Below are 10,176 nucleotides of genomic sequence, written 5' to 3' on the forward strand. Positions count from 1 at the left end.
TGTCAATTTTGAGCCACTAGGTGATTCTTGGGTTTGATTGTGTGATTGGGTTTGTTGTTGTGAATTTTGAGTTGTTATATTGTTTATCTGGGGTTTTAGGTTGAGTTGGGACTTGGGTGAACCATTGGGTTGATTTGGAAGAACTTTGGCTCGGGAAAAATTCTGGGAAAAACCCGGTTTTTTGGGTTCGCATATGGGCACCGTGGCCCTGTTCTTCCATGCCGCGGCGCAAGTTTGAGTCAGGAGATAGGGACCCCTCTGGGCGCCGCGACCCCTAGGGAGGTCCCGAGAGCATGGGGTTGGTACAGGGAAATTATTATGAATTGGTTAGTAATGAGAGTGCAATGTATGTGTTGTGACTAGGTATTCGGCGAGGCTCGGGTTAGAGGACCGCGCTCGGGATTTCTGTGCTCAAGAAGCTCGGTACATAGGTAAGAAAACTGCACCCGGTTGTGAATTTATAATGGGACTAAGGGTTCCCTGTTTTAAATCCTTTATGAGGGATGGTATTATGCCATGTATATAATAAACGAATGGCCTAAGAGTGCCAGAGTTTACGTTGGTGCACAGAGCGCGGCTCAGCCACTGGTAGCTGAGGACAGCTTATTATTCACTGAGCTCGGTTTAAGCAGACCTGAGTCAGTGGAGTAAATAGAGGGTGCGACCTAAGGGCATCGACCCTGATTATCATGTGATTTGATTATTATTATTGATTGATGGATTTGTCATGCTAAATAACTGAGTGTTGATTTGTTGATTCTCTGGTTATGACTATGGACTATGTGATTTATGTGGTATGCTAAGTATATGAACATGCTTTAAGGGTTATTCAATTTTTATCATTGTTTGTGCTATAACGTAATATTTTCTTGTTGGGCCTTGGCTCACAGGTGCTATGTGGTGCAGGTAAAGGCAAGGGCAAGCTTGATCAGCCCTGAATTGGAGAGCTCTGAGAGCAGAATGTACATGATCAACTGCTCAGCCGCCACAGTTGAGGAAGAGACAGGAACGGGAGGACCACATATGTCTGTTTTGCCCTTAGAGTGGCTAGCGGTTGTTTGTACTCCGGAAATTTTGTAAACTGATTTTCAAACACTGTTTCTTTTGGGATCCCTTGTATAAAACGTTTAATCATATGAAATCTATATTTTATGACCAAAACTGTAATGCCCCAAAATCCCTAATGTGGTTTAATGGCTGGATTAGTAGGCTGGGGGGCCATAATTGTTTTATTATGCCATTATTAGTTATATGCATGTTTATGTGAATTATATTATAATATGATGTTAAATGCATGCATGTGGGTCCACATTTCATTGCAGGGGTGTTTTGGTAATTTGGCCCGTTGAGGGCGTAATTGTATATTTGTATGCATGTCGGTGACGTATTGTTGAGACCACATTATAATGTGGATTTGTTCGAGCTATTCGGCATGAGACGATCTTTGAATATAAATTAGCGGTTTAGTCATAACGGGTTTAAGTTTGGGGCTCCGGGTGAGTTGATGGACCCAAATCGGGTATGTTTTAAAATTTATACTCGCAAGCGCACGAATCGTATTTATAGAATAGTTTTCGTGTAAGCACGAGGTCGAACCCAAAGGAGTTGTCTAAAATAAAAAAGAAAACTATTTTAAATCAAAAGTAATAAATTCTAACCTAGTTCCAAAGATTGATGAGTTTTAATATTATGAACATAAAATAAAAGATTGAAAAATAAAGCTATTTAAGAGAATGAAAATAAACCAATAATGATTTGACAATAAGTGTTAAAAGAAAAGATTATTAAGATACTAGAATCCACAAAATGTAAGTTTAATAATATTTATTAGTATATTGATTCCCAAGTTTTAGTGATAGTTAAAATAATTTAAACTATCATTTTCCAAAAAGATTTATAATTTTAAGCACAAATTTCTTATAAAAAGATAGGATTTTTCTTCACTTTTCAAAATTATAATTTCAAAGCATTTAGTGTAAATCAATCTAATGAAATAACAAATAAATCAATGAACATTATTTATAAGGCAAAACATAATATTTTTGTTCTAAGCATGGATGTGTACAATTTAATGACACATCTTACACAAAGAATATTATGTTTATGCACTAATGAAGAACAAAGTGTAATTATGTTCTAACAATCTAAAATACAAGATATTTAAGATGAAAGAAATTTATGAAGAAGAAAAATCCATAGACTTTTGTAATGACCCACTAATCTAGACTATTTGGACCATTAACGAAACTATACATAAAACTTACATTTTTACGAAAATACCATAATTTTATTGAGTAACTTGTAAAATAAGAGTTACTTACAAATAAATAGAATACTAAGAAGGATATGGGATCCCATTGTCTTTAAAAACAAAACATGATTTAAAATAAAAGACATTACATAAATGGTGCGGAAAATACATGTAAAAAGACATAAAACAGAAACTACATCCTCGAATCGAATAACGCTCGGCCCCTTGACTCCATTCACCATCGATACACATCCTCTAAGCGTCACGAATCTTACCGCCTCTAAAGCTTATTTTCCTGCACATAAAACAAAAATGAATGAGCCTAATGCTCAGCAAGGAAAATCTAACACATAGTCATAAACATAACTTCATAAGAAACATAAAGACTTAACATAATACATATAACATACACTTATTATAATGGCCATTATTACTTGGGGTCCCATAGACTAAACAAGCATATGCCCATGGGATTAGTGGGGTCCTACTAGCTAAGTAGGTCATATGCCCATAACCCATTTGGGGTCTTGTTAGCCATATGGGTCATATGCCCAAGCCTACAAACATACATACATACATATCATAACATATTTATAACATAACACATAAGCATAAAACATATAGATTCTAGCCTATTTTCCTTACCAAAGTTACCGGGATATGTGGATTGAGTTGGGACTTTTGGAACACTCCTAATAACCATAATGAACAAGAGTGAGTTGAAAGAAGAAAAGAGATGAAAAGGAAAATGGGAAGACTAAACCATTTGAGAATCATGCTTACCGAAACTTATGTGCTCAAGAACTTAGATTCCCTAACCAAAATGAAGATTAAGGTTAGAGATTGAGTAGAAGACTATGAGAAAGAAAATAACATAATACAGAAATGAACTAGAGTTTTGGTTACCTCAAAAACTTGAAAGACCAATCTACACCTCAACCGAAATACTATAGAACCTCACTTCCCAAAGTGTTTGATAAGCTTATGATGTTTAAGCTTATGATTTTCCCAAACCAGGTGTTTACACTCTCACACTCACTTAACACTAGCAGCTTCAGAACTTAGAGCAAAAGGTGAGTAATGGCTGGGTACTAGGTCCTATTTATAGAGTTTGGGAAAGAAAGTATCTTGATTTTACTTGAATAAAAATAATGGCTTTTTAGGTGAAAATCATTTGAATAATCGTTCAGCAGAGGCTGAAGACTCGTTCAAAAGATGCTGGACTTATGGAGGAGTTTGAATGGCTGAAAGGAAAAGAATTCAAAAGTATTTGAATTTATGCTGGAGGAGGCGATATATCGCCTGGACCATTGTTCCCGAGGCGACCGTGCATCGATTCGTGTTTTCCGTATCTACGTGCTGCGATATATCGCCCCCTATAGCTGCGATATATCGGCACACGCTGAATATTTAAACACGAAATTACACATTTTTAGCTAAGTTTGAATGGAGTAAACAGCCTTGACTAAGCCCTCAACATACTCAAAGCTGCTGACTGACCCTATAACATTCAAACTTTACTCCTTATTAAATTTAATCCTCAAAAATACTTAATCCTTAATCACCATTCATAACATGTGCTTAAAATCCTATTGGTTGATATCTAAACCTTATAGTATAATAAATATAATCCTTAATATCAGTCACATTAATCAAACCTTAGGTTATACTTAATATTCTTAAACTATAGATTAAACTTAGAAAATCTATAAGTACTACTATGAGTGTCCAAATAATTCCCGGTCTGAACCAAAAATCCACAGTAACAAAGATAATACTATACATACTATAATACTACTAAACAATTAGCTAAGTAAAGTTCTTGGACTTTACAATTTTATGTGACGCCCCACGGCACTATGGCTGCTTTCTGGAATGACGATTGGCCCTACAAACCAAGACAAGTCTTTCCAGCGTGCTTTGTCCTCACTCGCACACTTCCTGGGAAAACTTCCCAGGAGGTCACCCATCCCTAGATTACTCCAGGCCAAGCACGCTTAACCATGGAGTTCTCAAGTGATGGGCTACCGAAAAGAAGATGCACCTTCCTGATATAGGTAGTACCCATCAATCCATTTAAGCATTCTTCAACTGTGTAGTCCCATACCTACACAGTCTTAGAATCATTACACTTGACCTTCCCCAGGCGGTGTGGGATTGCACAGCTTACCGGGTCTTTCCCCTTACGGATCACGGGATTCTGACTGTCACAATCACCCCCCCTTACGAGCCCGACGTCCCCGTCGGCCACACTTCCGGCTGAGTCAAGGCTCTGATACCATTATGTGACGCCCCACATCACTATGGCTGCTTTCTGGAATGACGACTGGCCCTACAAACCAAGACAAGTCTTTCCAGCGTGCTTTGTCCTCACTCGCACACTTCCTGGGAATACTTCCCAGGAGGTCACCCATCCCTAGATTACTCCAGGCCAAGCACGCTTAACCATGGAGTTCTCAAGTGATGGGCTACCGAAAAGAAGATGCACCTTCCTGATATAGGTAGTACCCATCAATCCATTTAAGCCCTCTTCAACTGTGTAGTCCGATACCTACACAGTCTTAGAATCATTACACTTGACCTTCCTCAGGCGGTGTGGGATTGCACAGCTTACCCGGTCTTTCCCCTTACGGATCACGGGATTCTGACTGTCACAACTTTGTTGCATTACAAGGGAAATCAACATACAACATAAATATTACCTAGTTACAAGTTGCTTCATCATGATCTTAATAATCTTATGAAAAAGATTAGAAGCACATAACTAGAGTAGAAATTACAAAATAAATGACATACATACTTGCAAAATGCTCTTGAAAAACCCAAATGGAAGAGAGAATGGTAGAGAGAAAATGGGAGAAAAAAGATGGTAACCCAAAACATTAAGCACCCCAAAATGGTCTTCAAAACCCTTATTTATAGCCAAAATTAGATTATTAAAATAATCAATTTAAATTAAGTAAATTGATTAAATTAATAATAATATGGTAAATAGGGGTAAATTGTAGGAGTGATGATGATTTTGGGGTAAAAAGTGTATAGAAAATAGGTAAAAAGTTGACAATTTTGTCATAGGGGACAAAATGCAAAATGATGGGCTCAAGAGGTGTTGTATGGCAGAAACCGGCGGCTGGGGGCTTTGGGGCCTGCTGGGCGAGCTGGGGACCTGGGCCGGTTGGGCTGGACAAGGGGACAGGCCCACGGTGGTCTTGGCTAGGCAGAAGAGAAAGCCCACGTTTGGGCTGGGTGAAAAGAGCTGGCAGGCGTACGGCTGGGAGGAAGAGAGCTTGCTGCTTGAAGAGGCTGGGAGGCTGATTCGGGTGACAGCTGGCGACAAGGAAGCATGCAGCCTTGGTGGAGAAAAGCTTCAGCTATGAGGTTTGAGAGTCCCACGGCTGGCAGGAGGATAAATTGGGCCTGGTGGGCTTGTGAAGGAAGGCTGGCTTGGGCCTTTGCTAAAGAAAAAACATCAATTTTTCTTTCTTTTCTTTCAAAAGTAACATTTTTTCCTACTCTTTTCAAGAGCATTAAAATGCAACAATTTATCTACAAAATAAGTAAACATTAAATTAGAATCAAATATTTTCAATTGTAAAATAACTCAAATTAAGACCATGAAAATACTAATTGAAATTTAATTTACTTTGGCAATTAAGATCAATAACATGTTTTAAACTTAAAATCTAACAACACAAATTTTAAATAATTAAATTACAACATATTATAATAAAGTATCTATAAAAACATACAAAAATCTAGAGAATTACAATAAGACTAATAAATTAAAAATTACATAAAAACTTAATAAATTAATTAAAAACTCAAGAACTAAGCAACAATTAGCATATAAAATATGATAAAATAACTCTATTTTGTAGAGTTATCATGAGTCTCGGGGTGATTTTAATGATTAGAGCGTTGCCGGGAATTAAAGGGTAACGTGATATGAATTATTGGTGTTTGAGTATTTTGAGAATAACGAGAATTTGAGAGCGTTAATTATAATTAACGAAATAGGTGGAAAATGTCGATTTTGCCCTTGGGAGCATTTAGAAATATTTATTTGACCTAGGGGTATTTTGGTCTTTTCACCCCTAGGATAGATTTAAGCCATTGAAGGCTGTAGAAGGAAGGGAAAAAACAGAGCATAGAAAGCACCTTCTCCCGTACCTATTTTCTCTATTTTTCTTTGTGATTTTTGAGCCTAACTTGAGGATTCAAGCTTGGGAAGTAAGTCTTGAGAGCTTGGGAGAGTGTTCCAGCATTGAAGAGCATCATAATCTGAACTTGATGTAAGTTTCTAGCCACTAAATCTCTGGTTTGCTCTGTTTTTATCTTGGAATTCAGCTGAGATTTCTAGGTAGGTTGAATGGATTTGATTAGAGTTTTTGGCTAGAGTTCTTGGGGTTGTGATGCTTAGGACTTGTGGGGATGTTTTTTGGGTTCATTTGGCACTTAATTTGAGGTTTGGGAGCATTGTAATCAAGTTGGAAATGGAGAAGTCGAAGGGAGAAGATTCAGGGGCAAATCTGGCTGGATGTAGCGCTACAGCGCCCACAAGGGGGCGCTACAGCGCTACCCAGGGGAGGCTTGGGCAGTTTTTGGTTATGAGATTAGTGCTGGGGCGCTAGTGAGTAGCGCTACTGTGTTCCTTCAGAATCCCGTTTTGAGTGTTTTTAAGGGGTTTTGGCTCGGGGTTTCAGTCCTTGAGGCCCGGGATCAAATCTACTCACCGTGTGGGTACGTTTAGGGGTCCCGAGAGTGGGTTTGGGTTAAGACCCTATTATTGTTGATTTTCATTAATGGAGATTATAATTGGTTATGATTAGGTAGCCGCTAAAGAATCAAAAGGTCGATCGTTCTCAGGGGTTGTTCTTGTTCTATTTCTCGCTCGAACCAAAGGTAAGAAAACTGCACCCTGAGTATATGACATGCGTAGTTGTTATTGATGCATGTTGGTTATTAAATGTGGACATTGATTGCATATTAAATGCTTAGCAAATCTTGCTTATTTGTGTATGGCACTGATTAGTTAGGGTCGGCACTGGTCGCGTATTACTGACCTGAGAGTTAGAAACGACATAAGTGTCATGAACGCATGGCCGATAAAAGATTAGATCTAATCGATATCAGCGTTGAATGGATCTAGGAGCATTAATGCTGGACCGACCCTAAGGTCGATGAAAATTATAAGCGCTTGACTAGTCTAGGACTAGTTACTCAAAGCCAGGGCCTCAAGCCTAGGTGACTGCTTGTCACGTGGCTAGGGAGCGGAATCCAATGGTTGTGACTCTATGGTCATGCGGTAGGTTATATTGGTGACTAGTTCATCGAGTACCTATCTTGATAAGCTACTGAAAGGATCACTTATTTGTAAAGCCCAAGTGACCCTATCATCACATGGCTAATGGGAACGGAACCCACTTTAGTGACTTTTCCAATTGTCACTCCTTTATTTTGGACTGAAAGTCCTAAATGATTACTATGATCATTATTGATATTATATTCATGCGTTATTGTGTTTTCTTGCTAGGCTTTGGCTCATGGGTGCTATGTGGTGCAGGTTAAGGGAAAGAAAAGCTCACCCAACCTTGAGTGGAGAGCTTAGGTGGTGCTATGTACATATGCGGCCGCTTGACTACCACGACCAAGGAGTTCTCAGAGGAACTAGGGGGTTTACCCTATTTTTGCCGCTTAGGTCGGCGGGTTGTAAATTTAAACAGTAATGACCATTTTGAGTTGTAAATAACTTGTAAACGTTTTGATGGGCCCATTAACAGTTTTATGTTTTAAATAAAATATATCCTTTCCTTTTGATTGACTTTCCACCTTAGCCTGTCAATAACACCTAGAAGCACGTTTTTAACCAAAGAACTCGGGCAGCGAGTTAAATTCACGGTTCATCGTTCACCGTAACGGTCTTGGTGTAACCAGGGAATTACAAAAACCTTTTAACCCAAGTTCATTAGTGATATCAGTGACACGTTTTTAACTAAATGACTTGATTAGCAAGTCCCGCACCTTTATAAATACACAGCGTAACGGTCTTGGCTACCCAAGGCATTACATATGGTTCACTAGTATTATGAATACATGTGACCTAGATCTGGGTCACTAGTGTAGTAAGACATTTTAGTGGAGGTACTTTATATATTGAGAATATATAGAACTAGACCAGATGTGCTTATTGATACTTGATTAAATACAGTTTCATAGTATTAATTAAAAACATCAATCGATGATCATATACAAGCTGATCTTATTCCTGATGTTACTATGAATTCCTATATATGTCATCTGATCTTTTGATTCATGTGTTAGGGTTTGTCAAAATGATTAGGCTAAAAATTATTGTTTTGGGGATTCAATGACATATATGGCTGGGGACAAAGTATATAGATATGGAATCTGTACTTTCTAATAGATTGAATAATGGTTCCCTATTGGGTTGACTTTTGGAACTGAAAGGTTATTGAGCTCAAATTCATAATTAGATTATGAATTAACCTTCACTAGTAAAGTCAATGGTACTCTAGGAACAAGACATAATTAAAAGGGTAAAACGGTAATTTTATTCTCGCTTAATTATGAGCCATTAATAGAGGATTAATTTGTATGTAATTATTATATCAATGGACACTTTAAGGTTACTATAAAGTACTCAGTAAATGAATGTCTATAATAACAAGAGTGCAGTCTTATTTTTGTAGTGGGAATAATCATGAGATTAATATATTATGATTATTGGATTAAAGAGATTTAATCAATGATCTAAATTTATTGGAGCTTGGAATTATAAGTTCATAGGTCCCCAAGGCGGCTCTATCAACACTATTAAAGTGAAGAATTGATACAAGGTAAAAACTGTGAATGGCTTATTTTAGAAGAAATTTGTTCTTTAGATCAAATATACAATTATATGATAATTGATGTCAAATAATTAATTAGGAATTAATTATTAATTTTTCAAAAAAAATTAATTAGATGTAATTTTTGAAATTACAATTATAATTAATTAAGATTAATTTTCAAAAATAACAAAATAAAAGGAATTATGTTGATTGCTTTTTTCGCTATCAACCTAAAGATGAGAGATTAAATAAATAAACAACAAGAGCACAACAATTTTTACGTGGTTCAAGCTATAAAAGAGCCTTAGTCCACGAGTCTCTGGTATTAAGGAGATTGGAAGCTTGCTAAGGCAATCTCCAATGGGGTTTTCTCAAGCAGCGTTTATATTGCTTTGAGTACAAGGTTATCTTCCTCTAAAAATTTCGAACTAATTACAAAGAGACTCTCAGCCCTGTTTATAGAAGTTGGGGTCATTAATGCTAATTATTTGTAATTAATACATATTCTCCTCAATATTGGGGTATTAATATTACTTTAATGCAGTGGACTGCATTAACTGGAGACCATGGCCCAGGCAATAAACGCGGGGCCCACTGCATAAAGTTACCATCTTTATGGGGAACATGCCCCTGGCACTGTCAGGGCATGCCGCACGTATTTCCTTGTTAGGCGGCGTAGTGGGAGTGGGAATTGTCGAGTCGTACAATTGACAACATTGTGGATGGATTGCCGAAAAGGTTGTCGAACCATCCTCTGAAGCTGCAAACCTGCACCGGTTGACACCTGACTATCCTTCTAGGTCTCGAGGACAAGGTCCTTGACCTGAAAGACATCTGCTTGTAAAGAGTTCGAGGACTACTAACAAGTCCTCAGAGCATGACCTCAGAGAGACGTCCATGCCCTATATCCGGGGGACGCAACCTTTAGCCGAGACATTTACCCTCCAAGGACTAACCCTTAGGGCATGGCCACTTAAAAAGGTGTGCCTATTCGGCATGTGCCCTACCTACACTGATTTCAGATTGCCACGCGTCCTATGACGAAAACACGGACAACATTTTCTGCCCAAGTCT

This window comes from Humulus lupulus, chromosome 6, assembly GCF_963169125.1.
Source record: "Humulus lupulus chromosome 6, drHumLupu1.1, whole genome shotgun sequence".
NCBI lineage: Eukaryota > Viridiplantae > Streptophyta > Magnoliopsida > Rosales > Cannabaceae > Humulus > Humulus lupulus.